This window comes from Petromyzon marinus, chromosome 27, assembly GCF_048934315.1.
Source record: "Petromyzon marinus isolate PM22_M1 ecotype Great Lakes invasive population chromosome 27, UKy_Petmar_22M1.pri1.0, whole genome shotgun sequence".
In the NCBI taxonomy this organism is placed as follows: domain Eukaryota; kingdom Metazoa; phylum Chordata; class Hyperoartia; order Petromyzontiformes; family Petromyzontidae; genus Petromyzon; species Petromyzon marinus.
This window is the reverse complement of record NC_133693.1, coordinates 10,660,204-10,674,770: the sequence shown is the minus strand read 5'-3', so window position 1 is coordinate 10,674,770 and position 14,567 is coordinate 10,660,204.

The following is a 14,567-nucleotide window of genomic DNA, read 5'->3' as shown; positions in this document are numbered from 1 at the left end:
GAAATATAAATTAACGCGACCACGGCGAGAACATACAAACTCCGAATATACAGGCGTCATGGTGGAGATCGAATCCACGACCGTTCTGTAGACAAGGCGAGGGAGATAGCATCTCGCCACCGTGGCACCCCACGCTGGTGAGGACACTGGACGACTGTCCCCAGCACAAAATTATAGGGGGTGGGGGTCAGTGCAAGGGAAATGGCAAGGGAAGAAGGGCGATTCCTCCCTTCATTACATGCCCCCAACTCCTCAAAACAGCCTGGTGTGTTGTGATTTCGATTAGTGGGGCAGCTGTGGGGGCAGGCCTCGTTTTGGGGTCGAAGGACACTTTTGAAATCTGTCAGGGCTAGATTAGCATCTCTCTCTCGCTCTCCCTCTCTGTCTGTCTTTCTCTCCGTCTCTCTCACCCCCCTTCCACTCTTCACTCTGTCCTCTCTCTCTCTCTCTACAGCTCTCTCGCTGTTTGTAACTTCATTTCTTGGTTCCTGTTTCTTAGTTTACCTCCATTTGCCTGTGGACTCTCTATGCGTCTCGTTAAGCTGACCTCCCGGCTAATGGTGACGTGCCAAAGTTAGCACTTTTGCTCCCTTTCGTACAAAGTGGCCATATGTCAATTTTCAAAAACACATATATGAGCGTTAAATGTATTCATTCATTCAGTCAATGGGAGAGAATACAAATGTATGCGCATAATTGTGCTATCCGCGGGGTGACTTCGCAAAAGAGCATGGACACAGGGCCACATTACTCTCAACACCTGGTCCCACACAGATTATCGTGCTCAAAGCGGTGGTTCCACACGTAATTATTTTGCCACTAAACACCATCGTTTTTTTAGCTAGTTAATCAGTTACCAGTACTCGTGGGGGGCGGGGGGGGAGTCCTATCATACAGGCCATAGCTTTTCTAAAAACTAAAAATCCCTAGCCACTCTCCAGGCCAAATGAATCACTACTTTTTGTTTGTCCACGAGATAATGCTCCTCTGTAAGCCTCGTCAACGCGTCCGCTTAACCGGTGAACATGCCGAGTGCTAAGCAGCTGACTGTTGTCTTCGTGCATTGTTTTACCAGTGTCCATTCAGGGAATACCAATACGTTAACAATGTAAACCTGAAACAATAATCATGAAAATATATTTATTTATTTATAGCCTGAAATAGAATAACAATGTTTAATGTGTTGCTTTAAAAAAAATCCCTCTTTTTATTCTTGTAAATAATCTACTCTCTTCAATACACCACCAATTCAACCCTGACCCGGGTCTCCCTTGAATAGAGCACACACACACACACGCGCGCGCGCGCCGTATCCATTGAAGCTCACCTGGTTATAAATGTGCGCCTATTATTGCGGTGCCTCTTAACCTGGCTGCATAATATAGCTCCTCTTTACCAGCCAACAGCTGCTGTGCGGTTTTAATAGGCGTGGCGCGGTGAACATGTGCATGTGCACGCGTGGGTGCGCGTGCGCGTGTGTGTGTGCTCGCATGTGCATGCAAGCCCAGGCCAATGCCGGGTTTAACAGCCGGTTTATTGCCTTGCGCCTGCGGAGATTAGCTCACTGTTTGCTGGAGAGCAGATGGTTTGATTGAGAATGTGATGAGGAAAGTGATTGATCTGGGCTTGAGCCTCCTGGGTTCCATCCAGAGCAGGCAAGGGGCCGAGTCCAAGTGCAGGAGCAGCATTCGAATGCTTGAGATGGGGAGGAAATAAAATACAAACTCTTGAAGTTTACTATTCCCCGTTTCCCTGTAACTTGACCCAAATGTAGATGTTGTCTTCCCTCTCCACTTATTGGCAGAATATATTGCTGTGAACAGCAGGGGTGCAGTCATCGTGGCTGTTGGGGGTGTTCGGACACCTCCAATATTTTTAGATATGTCTAAGAGACACCCACAACATTGTAAAACAAAAATTACAGCATCTGAGTCTGCAATCCGGGACATCTGTGAAAAAAGAGCTTTATAGCTCATCGGATTCCTCCAGTGTCAATAAATATTCGGATTCGTCTTTCCTTTAACATAATGACATAAATGCTGATCATGCTGATGACAAGCTATTAATACACAACTGAACACAAAGCGTCGTCTCAGTACTGTTTCAACCTTGGAAATATACAACAGCACTGTGCTGTGGCTGTAGACGTGACAGAGTGGTCGATGTACATTGGCTGGTGGTGTCCTCTCATTCGCCAAAGCCACTAGTTTGATAATTCTCCCTTATTATTGTTTTCTGTGGAATAATTTTGAATCATGAAAAATATAGATTACTGTTCTGCTAAATATAGCCATTACTGTACATACTAATGGATATATGAAGCAATTGGCGGGACCCCGGGCTCCCATCAGTGCCCCGGGGTGGGAAAAACCTCGTAGCGACACGAGTCTTGCTGCCTTACCGACAACAAAACTAGTGGTCAATCGATTGGCCCTCGTCGAGAGCTACTCGGGGACACTAAGTTTCGTACAAAGTTGAAAAATTACATGAACACGTTAAATTCACCGCCTGGGGGTGGCGGCGGGGCTCGCCTTGGCAAAGAAGCTGAGGATCGACGGCTGACCGGAGGGCGTCGTCGCCCCCCCCAGGGCTCGCGTTTGGCCGGTGGGGGTGGCGCCCATCGTGTCGATCGCCACCTGCTGCTGCTGCTGGCGCTTGTTGGTGCGAGTCTGGGCGGGCGGCGCGTTGCTGTCGGGGTCACGAGTGGGGGGGGACTGAAAAATAATAATAATAATTATTATTATTATTATTGACCTGATTTTTGCGGGACCCCGGGGTCCCGCCAAATGATTCATATGATTTTACACTGTGAGTATTAGTGCAAGATTACAGAACCTATCGTTGGCACTCTGATTACACGAATGCATCGCTTACAAAACATTACAAGTGTATGTGATATATTATAAACCAGGACCCTTCGGGAATTTATTTATTTTTCAAATCTAAACTGTATAGATTATATTTGACCGAACCAGATGTTTTCTCAAGCTTACGCGCATACTCTGTAGCTACTCAACACTGCCAGAGCCGCGGTGTCACAATGACGATTGTTGCTTCACGTGTCACGCCAAAAGCATTCACGTCTCACAATTTAAGTGGTGCATTGAGTCAACATTCATATTTACATTTCGAATGTTTATCCGATATATGTATCCGCTCAACCGAAGTGCCGTTACAAGTGCTGTCGCGGTGTGATGGTGAGCACACCGGGCATGCAATCCAGAGGTCACCAATTTCAATCTCCAGGCGCGGCACTAGAGACAAAGGACAAGCTTCATAAACACGCCCCGCCTCTGTCTGCCCGGCAGTATCACAGTTCGTCGATCGGCAGGTCACGTTTGGTGGGATAAAGTGTGGCTCCTCTCCATTGCTTCCAGGATGTCTGGCCAGCGTGTAAGAGGAGGCCAAAGTTCCCTCGATGCGTTGGTGGGGGGGGGGGGGGGCTTGCCAGAGCTCACGCCAGCGCTGGTGTCAGAGGGACATTGAGGGGGGCTGCGTGGTTTTATTGTGTCTCCCGTCTACTGGAAATCTGTGAAAAGAGCTTAATAGCTCATCAGATTCCTTCAATAGCATTACTTATTCTAATTCTGATGGATGAGCGCTCGGCTATCGTTGGCGTGCATTCTGCTGTTACTTTATTTTTTTTGTTAGTGTGTTTTATGGCTTCTCGCACGGGAGACTAGGAGTCCGATCCCAGACCCACAAATGTGGTTACGTAATCTTGCAAGTGCAGTCATCGTTGTGGGGGGCGCACGGGCGGGCTGGCGTGCGTGGGGGGGGGCAGAGTTTAAAGCGGCCGCCTCGCGACACCGCTCTTCCCTCCTGCAGAGGTCTCACGCACGGCCACTCCTCAAGAGTTTGGCACATCCTCCGATGAGCACGGTCGGCTACGTACGGTGCGAAATAAGTTCAGCGGACTGTGGTGCAGCATGAGGGCACAGGTCTCTTCAAATCGGGTCTGTCCAGTGCGACGAGTACGCAGGTGTGGATGTTTATCGCGCATGCCTTGGGGTTCTTGCTTTCGACGTGCCTCGATGTCTGATGGGGATGCGTCGACCCTTGCCACAGGTTCCTGTGCTCAGCCGTAAACAAAGTGTGGTCAAAAGTGTAGCGATTGCAATGGCAATAGCCCTTAATTGCAGCCATTGTTCTTTTATCGAAATCTTAGAAACATATTTCCACATTTTTGTATACTTTGATTTACTACTAATTGGCATAGGCAACCACGTGACACGTAGCTGTTGTTCAGTTTTAGGTGTGCCCAACCCCATATTTTATTTGCTATTTCAAAGGAAGCGTGGCTCTTGTATGATTTGTTTATTGGCTCAGCATAATATATATGTGCACCAGTTAAGCCACGTAAAATATGATTAATTGGATGCAAGCAAGTGGGATTCAGCCAACTGCCTACGACTAACATGCAGTAATTGCTTGTAATAAACATCCAGCCAATCACCAGCTTAGTGCTGCTCTCTGAAACATTAGCAATTTTTTTGCGCAGTTGATGTTGCTTAATTACAACAGCAGAGAGATCAGCACATTGTTTTCCGTGTCGATGGTGGCCCTCCGTGCCCCTGGCACAGCCCAGCCAGACCGCTCACGAATACTGGCAAGGCGCTGCTGCACGTCCGTTGACTTGTGTTGAAACCGCGGATAGCCACTCGTGATTGAACCTGACTCTCAAGGTGAGCGAGTTGATGATCTCAGCCCAGTAGCCAATGACTACACACAATCACCCCCTCCCCCCGCCTCACCCCCACCCAAACTCTCCATGACATTACATTTTCTTGTCTATGGTTCTTGCGGTAAAGTCATGTAGATAGGAAATAAAATAATAAAAGTAGAAAAAAACAACAACAAAAACTCACGACGTTTCGATTGCAACACAAGCGGTCGTCATCAGGCGCCTGATGACGACCACTTGTGATTACGATTGTCCATATGTTATTAGAAGATGCATTTGTGAGTGCATTTGTGTTTGACCCAGGTTTCATTACTCTTTGGTTATTTCGGTAAAGTCACGTAGGTAGAAAAAATAAATAATAAATCACGCCGTTTCGATCAGAAACACAAGCAATCGTCATCAGGTAGAAAGATTCAGCGGTAGAACTGCTGAAAAAGAAGGGGCTGTTGCAACAAGAGGTTTTATGTATATAGGTTTGAGGTGGGCGTCACCCAAGGGTAAGTAGGCGGGGTCAGAGATGGAAAGGAGTCCCGTTGCCGCACGCACGCACAACAGCTGCGTTAACCCCGCCTACTTACCCTTGGGTAACGCCCACCTCAAACCTATATACATAAAACCTCTTGTTGCAATAGCCCTTTCTTGTTCAGCAGTTCTACCGCTGAATCTTTCTACCTGATGACGATTGCTTCTGTTGCGATCGAAACGGCGTGATTTATTATTTATTTTTCTACCCACGTGACCTTACCGAAAGAACCAACGAGTATGGATTCCTTGCAGTCACGAAAACTTCAAATCAAGATTATTCCAGGTTGCATTCTCTGTGATGCACACAACACGGCCTGCAAATTGAAATATAATTCCGGTTTGGGTCTCCTCAAAGTCAGCTCAAGCTACAATAAATGTCTCGTGTGGGGATGGGACAGCATCGTAGAAATGGAGAGACAAAGGTGGCGAAATATTCTGCCTGAGCACGCCACCTCCTTGTATTCCATGGTAGCCGTATAGGCGCTTGCAAACACCCCCCACCCAAAAACAAATCTACAGCATACAAGTAAATTTCGTGTGTATGTACGTGTACCATATACACTTGTCCGTGTTTATGTATTCTGTACATGTACAACATTATATATCTTAAAATTCATGCAATTTCAAACACGCTCGTGTTTATGTCTGCATACTCCTTACCACACCCTGACCTATCTTCCTGTGTACTGCTCTGTCACGACTGCACTGTATATATATCACCTTAGGCATACCTTCATGCTTGACTCTTCATGAAACCAAATTGTTTTGTGTGCAGTAAGCTGCCGGGGTGGTGCGAGTATTATTAGATGCACTTTGAGAAGATCCGCAGGGATATCAATACGGAAGCCCTCAATTCTGTCTGGCACCACCTTTGTAATCGTAATATTCCTGAAATGTTTACTCCCTCCCCCTCCCCACGCCTCTTGCACAGGCAATATGCAGTATTGCATCTCGATGGATTTTCACCTAATTCTAGGGATATGATTTATTGATTGTATGAACCCCTACGCAGTGCATCAACGGTTCTAAGTGCCACCACCTTGCATAGGGGAGGGGGAGTGGGATGGATAAGTCGCCTCTCTGCTACCAAACGCTGCCTCTAATTCTTGGCAATTTCCCAGATTTTAGTCACTCATGTCTGAGCGGGCACTGCGAGGCTTCTGTTTTCAAACAATCGGTGTGAAATATGCGTGGGATCTATGAACTGCACAGGTGTAGACATATGTTTTCTCATCTCGTGTCTTTGCCAAATAAGACGTGCTCACGTTGCCGAGGCAATTGACATGAAATGGTTTTACAATTAGAGATGAATCCGTGTTTTTTTTTGCTTATGGGCCAGATTTCTGTATTCTGCAAAGCCTACTAATCTCTTTTAATTAGAGTATAAAAAAACACGAATACGAATGTGGACAGTACTTGTGAATATGGCTATTGAATAGATGCTAATGGATAGCTAATGAATATAATGGTACCCAGATAATGGATTATATCAGTACTCAACATTGTCAACTCAGAGTCAGTTAGACACCTGTTGCCTAATTGTATTCCTGCAGCACAGCAGCGTTGCTTAGCACATCGGTTTGAATCGAGGTCCTGAACCGAGACTGGACGAGGCTGTAATGCAGATAATGTTCCGCTCACATCTCGGTTACCAAATGACTAAACATGGAACCGCATTCAAATTTGGGCTCGTAGTTTAACTTTGTGCAATGAGGGTCCGAGGACTAATGTCATAGGCAGGGAGAAGCTCTCACTGGCTTGCACAGCTAGTGAGAGTGGAAACGCATGCAAATAAGGCACCACGGTTGCAGAATGCAGTACATTTATTCTTTCAGATAGGCCCGAGGAGGACATCAAGATGTCATTACTGTACACACAAGATTATAGCAGCTACACCAAACTGTTTAACATTGCATGATATTTTGGCAAGTTTTTTTTTTTCTTCTTTATAATAGAACTTGGTAGGACTGTCCATACCAAGAGCCTCGAGAATCAGCTGGGCTTTCCTAGGAATATTATAATAAATAAAAATAAGTGTTACACTAGTGCCGGCTGTTGGTTCACAAATCCTGAACGACTGCCCAATCAGATCATTCAACGGCGATCTGAAACAAATCCACGTGGCTCCTCCTGCAGCAGTCGAATGGATATCAAATCTCGACATCAATTTGAAATCTGTTGCAATCCCCAAAATGGCAAACGAAATAATACATTATAAATATTGACATCGTCTCAATTGCAATGTATTTCCTGTTGTTGAACATCGTAACATAATACCTCTCTAATGTGTTACTTTGTCTAGAATTATATTGTTTGCTCAATTTTGGCAAACTTTTATTTTAGATTAGAATGCCCCCCCCCCACCCCCGCAATGAACGTTCCCTCTCTCTGTTTGTGCCTCAGATCTCCCTCGCAAGAGAGACTTGTGCCTCGCTGGGTCTCACGTGACTGAACAAAGTTGAGTCATTTTTAGTGATTTATGTCCGTGTTTTGCAACGGTGAAATGCGTTTTCTGCCATTTGTGAAGGGTTCCGAGATAACGGTGGTCAGCCTTTGTGTGCCAAAGTGTCGTTTGCACGATTGTCCCGTAATCAATTCTGTGTTTTTAAGGAAACAAAAATCAACTTGTGAATTGCCCTTGCAAATAGTCGATATTTTAATTAAACACGAATAAGGGAAAACATGATCCATTGCCCCACTGCGTGTTGGGGTGCACGGCTTCTTAATGCCAAGCAAACTTCGTTCCCGTGATAGTGCTTGGTCCATGTGCGGCTGGCGGTGGTGCGAAAAGTTGATCGTGTGGCCTCTGGTTTCGCGGGTGTAGTGCGGGGAATGTTAAGAGGCTAAGAGAGGGAAAGTGGGGTTGTGGAGAGTTAAGAGCGAGATGCCGAACGTTAGCAATGGTGAGTGAAAGAGAGAAAACACACAGCGGGTGATGGTGGGGGGTAGCAGTGGCGTGGCATCGTGAGAGATAAAGCAAGAGAACGGAGTGTATGGAGGAAGAGAAGACCAAATTCCGCGCCTCCGATTAGCATGGTTGGCAACGTACGGTGCAAAAGAAGTTTAACATACACACAAATTGAGTTGGAACAACAGGACGAATGGATGAAAAAGGTCGATATAAGGATACTAAAGTACAGAGACACCGAAAGTGGTTGGAACACCGACATACCTTTGCTCATGTTTTGTTTGCTCTTGTATAAATGAACGGGCAAAAGCTGACGGCTCTTTCTATGCACATCCGTAAATAAACAGCGAAAGCGCAGCATTGATAGATAACACAACCATGCCAATATAAGAGAGGGAGAGTGGGACGAGAGATGGGGGGGGGTGGGTGCTGCTATGAAAGGCGAGAGAGTTGGAGAGTGGGAGAGAGGGCGAGGAGGAGCCGTGATGAGGGTTTTGAAGACGTTGTGGGGGCAGGGAGCGGCATGAATGAGCAAACGCAGGAATGACAGAAAGCCAGAAAGGGCTACAGGACAGGCACACACACACAAAGTTAAAGAAGTGGCAGGATCCTATCCAGGCCAGTTAGCAGAATGCATTGTAATGCAGCGCAAATACGTTTTTTGGGGGGGAAAAAGCTGCGCAGAGTTGTTGGCCGTGGGCGATAAGACAGGCTGGCAGATATGGCTAGCTGTGTTCTGGCTGCCGTGGCAAGTCAGATAGACTTAGGCTGTAGCCATGGAGACCGGGCCTGGGGGATGGCTGATAATGCGTTTTGTACAGCGAGACGGACTAATCTGTGCTCCCAAGTGCCAGCCACCCCCCGGGCCCCCTACCCACCACCCCCCTCCGTGTCGGGCTAAGAGCCGGCTCCCCAAAGCACGGTGGCTTCTGTCTGAAGCCACACACGTATTTTTATTTTCATTCACATTGCCCGGGCAGAAAAAAAAATAGACAGGTTAAATTTTAATTTCCCGTCGCCAGCTCAGCGCGCAGATTACATTCGGTAATGCGGTTTTCCCATTTGCACATGTGAAGGGATCAATACGCTTTGAGACTGAGTTGATGGAAAACAAATTCTGACAAAGGCAAAATGCATCTTTTGCGTACCCATTTTCACGTATGTACGTTGAACTTCTTTCGCACCATACGTAGCCAACCGTGCTAATCGGAGGCGTGGGGGAAGGACAACAAACTATGGGTCTCTGTGTGAATCTATGATTGTATGTATGTTGAACTTCTTTCGCACCATACGTAGCCAACCGTGCTAATCGGAGGCGTGGGGGAATAACATTTAAAGGGCCGACAACATAAGCATAATGGCCTACTCTTTAACGTCCGCTGTGAAGCAGACAGTGCGTTTATTAAAACCGCAGTATTAATGAGGGTGGCCGCCAGATTCGAATCGACGAAAGCTCTGCCACAAGTGAAAGATGCTGACACTTGCACAGGCAGGAAGCGTGAATGGTCGGGCTGACAGCTTTTATTTAAAAAAAATAATTTAATTTTTTTTTAGAAAGCTGAATACCTATCAGAATTAGCATACTTATACAATAGTACTTTGTTCACACACATAGTCTTTTTTTCTGCCTTCATAATGCTGCACGTAAAATATGGCGAAATGTTAATTACCTCGCCTGGTATACAAGAGGTGGTGGGTTCGATCCCGACCCTGACGCCTGTATATTTGGAGTTCCCATGTTTTATCCATGGTTGTGAGGGTTTTTCTCCAGGTCCTCCAGTTTTTCCCTCCAAATTTAGAATCATGCGTTTTAAGTATTTGGCCCCTTATACATTTCCATGATAAGCCACTTCTTTGAGATATAATTTGTGGCCAGGTTGCTTCTGAAAAAGAGCTACAGTACATAGCTCAGTGGGCCTTATCTGGTAAAAAAAAGGTTTAGTTTTAGTTTAAATCTAATTGCAATGTGTATGCTACACACAGTATAAATGTGCCACGGCAAAAGCACTGGACATATGGGGGAAGTTACAAGTTCGGATCTCGGTTGGGAGTCAATGCTACCCGTGATGCCTTTGGGTTTGACAAACTGAGTGGTACTTTGTGGTACTGTAATTGTCTTTTGGGATACACTGTCATTCCCACCACTGGCTTAAAGCTGCCAACACAGATCCAATGCTGCTCCAATTCTCACTTGAGCATGGCCCTTTATGGACATGATTGTAAATGTTTAAAAGTACAGTTTGACTTAAAAAATAATATTGGGGCAAATCGTCATTCAAATGTGAGTGCAAATACAACATAATTGTGTATAATTAACAGTAGAATCTGGTTGTACATGTGTGGATAAAACACATGTTTATATCAAACACACACACACACATTGCGAATAAACATCGCCAGTATCAAAGTAATATGCTAAATTATTGACAAGATTGAAATGACAGTAATGTATAATTTCAGCTGTCATTGTGCTCCGAACGAAACTTCTGAAGCGTCACGAGGAAAGCCAGGCTACACACCACCCCATGGCCCAGAGCTTACCGTGACACACACGGGACATTTGACATGAAAAAGCAATACCACAGTCACGAATAAAGCAGAAGGCGCCACCCAGACCAATCCGACATCTCGGCCACGGAACATTTAGATCATTTGGACTATTTAGATTATTTTGACTATTTAGATTATTTTGACTATTTAGCTTAGTTTTACTGTTTAGATTATCTTGACAATTCAGATAATTTTGCTGCTATAAATGTCCAAATGATAAGCCACTTTGTTGACCTATCATTTGAAAGCCAGGTCGCTTTTGAAAACGAAGTGTATAGCTCAGCAGGCTTTGTCTGGTAGGACCAGGATGGTTTAGCTTTATATTTGTATGTGTTTGAGTGATGAAGCTAGTTGTAATTACTGGCGAAACGTCGTACTCAGATTGTAAATGTTGTGGCTTGGCTCTCCAACACACCGGTGTGCTGTACTAGTGACGAATTGGCCACGTTCTGTTCACGTGACAACCCTTACTCGTTGGCTGTGTCGGGTGGTGGAGGGTTTTAACGACACATTTATATTTACGCGATCTAACTAAAAAATATATATTGTGGATGATATTGGTCGTGAAAGCCCCCTACGTGTTAACCTGGGTGATTTGTTGACCTTCTTTGTACTTTGCACTCCGATGGTGTTTGTTTATTGTTTGTTGTTTACGTTCTTACCCGCCGCTACTGGACATCTGTGAAGAAGAGCTTCATAGCTCATCGGATTCCTGCAGTAGAATTCAATATTATTCTGATGTGATTCTGTGCTCAGTGCGGGCCGCCTTATTTTTACTTCGGGCACAGAGAGTCCCTGTCTCCGTCACATGTGGCACGCACCACCAAGTCTGTGTCTGAGCCACGAGAGCAAAGCAACGAACCGGAGGCCCTTTGGAGAAAAGTGCAAATCTTTGTATCTTTATTCTTCATTTAACATTCTTTTTTTTTTACAAACGTGACTAGGATATGATTAAAACAAACTATTATTGTATTTAGTAGAGCTTTGACACTGAATTTAATTTACAAAAAGCAACAAACGATTACGCAAAAAAGGAATGCTTTTAATCATTGCAAATTCCCTTCTATGACTTATGGATCAGGAATATGGACACTTGACAAAGAAGATAAAACAATCTGAAAATACTTTAAAATAGCACGGAGAGATGCTTATTGGGCATCACACTGAGAGACAGAAATAGGAGCATGGATCAGAGAACAAATGTAAATTATGGACATCATGGTGACTCTTAAGGAAGAAGTGGTATTGGGCATGACACATCGATAGATAGGGAGATGTCCAATCCGTGAGACCGAAGGTGCAATGGTTAATCAAAGGAGTAAATGTATCTGGGAGGATGATAACCGTGGAGGTGAAGTGATGAGGTCAGCTGGTGTGCATGACGGGATCGTGATCATGAGGGATGGCTATATCCAGCAGTTGACAGATCATGGTTGTTTATGATGATGCTCACAATGAAATGAGGCCGAATAGTTGTTATTTCTTAAGTGTATTGTGTGAACAAAAACACCGTGAAACAGCAGCATTTTGCGAAGGCCGAAATTTACCCCGAAAATATTTGTTTGCTCACACTTAGACTTTGAGCACAATCCGGAGCAGACAGTTGACTCTGAAAAGTGAAAATTATTTATCTTGAGCCTGCAAGGGTACATTGCTAGACACGCAAAATGAGGCTGTGCCAAACGTCTGCGTGAAAACACAAAAACAAATTCCTCTCAAGACTTTGCAAATTTCAACTCACTTGACCTTTATGAGGCTGCACGTGACTTTTAACTCGTATTTACTTTGCAACAAAGATTGACCAGATGTATTTTAAACATCTTATAACTCCCCCCCCCTCCCGGAGGAAACATGTACGCGTTAAATACCCCCACCCACATCTGCTTCAGCTACCTCGTTGTTTACTGTCCAGGTGAGGGCTATTTGCACCCGGAAGTACCATTCTTTGCAGAGGGGTCATTCAAAAACAACAACAACAACACACAGCTCAAGACCACCCTCACTCCACACCCCTTTGGTTCCCTCTCCTCACGGTCCCTTCATCCAAACCCTCAACAACATCGGCCTTGCATTTTCAGCTGATTTCACTGATGAGTAATAAAAGCATGTTTGCTTATTTTCAATTACAATAATTGTAGGCAATTGGGGTAATTTAGGCTCAAAATTGTCTTTGGACTTAATTTATACCCTATGTTCTTAATGTGCAATTACTGATAATGAAGGTAAAAATTTAAATATAATTTGTCAAGTTTTACACAAAGAGATTACATTGTATTGCCAAAATTGTACTATTATCTCGGTATGCGTGCTATTGTAATGCTGTCACTTAAACATAATTTAACGAAAATTATTTCCAGGATGTCAAATCTCGATGTTGCCTCAGGGTTATCATTTGTGTTTAGAGAAGTGGGTTTAAAGGTGCATTGTCTACGCTTTCACAAGTTACGAGGAAACCAGAACTTGCCCAGAACCTAATGCTCTGGGCCATTCAATGCCGATCATTACTGCACAACTCTAGAATGAGTTACACATTTCTGAGTTGGTATGCAAATATTACTCATGATATAAAAAATGGTTCTCGAGTGAAGTGAATTGATATTCTCAGCCCGGTCACCAATGATTGCACAAAAATAACATCGCATTCTATTCTTTGCATATGGCAAACTGCCAATGTCGAGGTCTGATAGCCACGAGAGAGCTTCAGGAGAGAGTTGGTGTGGTTTTACTATTCCTCCTTCGTTGAAGGATCGCAGACTACAGTGGTGTACTTTATGGTCCATAATTCGTGTTGCTTGGCCACAGTGGCGCTGTGGCTTGTATATAATTTTTCATTTTTGAAGAAGATATGAGCATCGGCCTGCTGGTGATATGTAGAACATTGCATTAAATGTGTTTCTGTAGTTGATTTGGCAACATTTCAGCTTCGAGAATCAAAAACATCGGTTTGACTGTCGTGTGGAGAACGGTATTTTTTTTGTGGCAGGACACCCAGGAAGGAGATGCCCCCTGTGATGTGGGCTTTAGGTCACTTGGAGGGATCTTGGAGGTAGCTCTATGTGACACCACCTTCCGTGGGCCATACACTGACACGGAGGGTTGCACTTATCTGTGAGAAATCAGAATAAATTAATTGTCTCGTGGCGATTGGGGGAAAAGTCACAGCAGCTTGGTGACCTTTGACGGCAAATCCAACCCTAAGGTTTACAGATTTTGGTGTCATTGCCACGAGGCAATCATTTTCACGCAGCATGAAAAATAAAAAAAAACTCTCCGCTGTTTGGCGCGATGCCGACATCAGTTGTATTATAATTGTCGGTGGAAACACAAGTCTGCCAATAATCACTCTGACTGGATTAGGTTACGCTTAAGTTCTTTCATAATCAAAGGTTGTAAAATCAGACGGTTGATTGACAGCACTGACATTTAGACTAGAAAAAAAACATTTCTTATATTTGCATGTTTTGCTCAAAGCACGAAGCATAAACTTCGCACATGGATGTAATTACAGCAGGAAAAAATAAAACGTGCTTTACTCCATGTGTACACAGCATATTCATAGAAAAACAACGTTAGCGGCTGAGACTCTTGCAAGACAGATAATGACGGAGTCACATGCCGCATGCAATCAAAACCACTATGCATAGAATGATGACACAATAAATAATAATAAACAGCTGGAAAAATAAAATAAAAACTTCGAATAACTTTCGAGGCATACTGCCCGGTGAGACTTTTTTTTATTATTATGCTTACCCCTATATTTGACTTGGCAAGTGCCAGCTGTCCAACATATCGAAGCAATAAATGCATTGTTCTCATCAGTTATGATCCCCGTTTCCTCGCTCAGACGTAGTTTAAGGTGCACGCAGTCGGTCCCACTTCTCATTTCCTAATGTGTAG